At 44.3% G+C, this 897-nt stretch overlaps 1 non-coding gene across 1 annotated transcript; it reads right to left on the minus strand.

Annotated features, from left to right (window-relative positions):
- Nucleotides 1-325: 325 nt before the first annotated feature.
- LOC112774071 (small nucleolar RNA R71) lies at nucleotides 326-429 on the minus strand. The gene has a single exon (XR_003188582.1). It is a non-coding gene; the product is annotated as a small nucleolar RNA R71 (small nucleolar RNA).
- Between the last annotated feature and the right edge of the window lie 468 nt (nucleotides 430-897).

Genomic DNA, 897 nt, shown 5'->3' on the forward strand with positions numbered 1-897 from the left:
TGGTAGCAGCATCCAGAAACCACCCATTCAGGCCAACAATTTTGAGCTCAAACCACAGCTAATATCACTTGTGGAGAATCATTGTTCATTTGGTGGAAGTGCTAATGAAGACCCAAACCAACATCTCACAAAATTCCTGAGAATTTGCGACACTGTGAAGTCCAATGGAGTCCAGGAAGATGCCTATAAATTGCTTTTGTTCCCATTTTCACTTAGGGACAAGGCAGCTAAGTGGCTGGAATCATTCCCAAGGGGGAGCCTAACAACATGGGACGAGGTGGAAAGCAAGTTTTTGGCACGTTTCTACCCCCCACAAAAGGTCAATAGGCTTCGATCTGAGGTTCAGACTTTTAGACAACAAGATGGTGAAACTCTCTACGAGGCATGGGAGAGATTCAAGGATTTGACAAGGAAATGCCCACCAGACATGTTCCATGACTGGGTGCAATTGCATATTTTCTATGATGGACTATCTTATGAATCAAGGAAGGCTGTAGACCATTCATCAGGAGGTTCATTGAACAGGAAAAAGACTGTGGAAGAAGCCATTGAAGTGATTGAGACAGTGGCTGAGAATGAGTACTACTATGCATCAGAGAGACACAACACTAAGGGAGTCATGGAGCTGAACCATGTTGATACAATTCTAGCCCAAAACAAGGTGTTTGCCAAGCAACTAGCAGAGCTCACCAGGAAATTAGAAACAAAACAAGTGGCGGCAATACACACACAAGATCAAGAGGAAGAAAACACTGAAGGAGGTGATCGGGAAGAGGCCAACTATGTGGGAAACCAACAAAGGCAATCATATGATCCACATTCCAACACTTACAACCCAGGATGGAAAAACCACCCAAACTTTGGGTGGGGAAACCAACAAACCCAACCACAAAACCA

The sequence above is a fragment of the Arachis hypogaea genome, chromosome 18 (assembly GCF_003086295.3).
Source record: "Arachis hypogaea cultivar Tifrunner chromosome 18, arahy.Tifrunner.gnm2.J5K5, whole genome shotgun sequence".
NCBI lineage: Eukaryota > Viridiplantae > Streptophyta > Magnoliopsida > Fabales > Fabaceae > Arachis > Arachis hypogaea.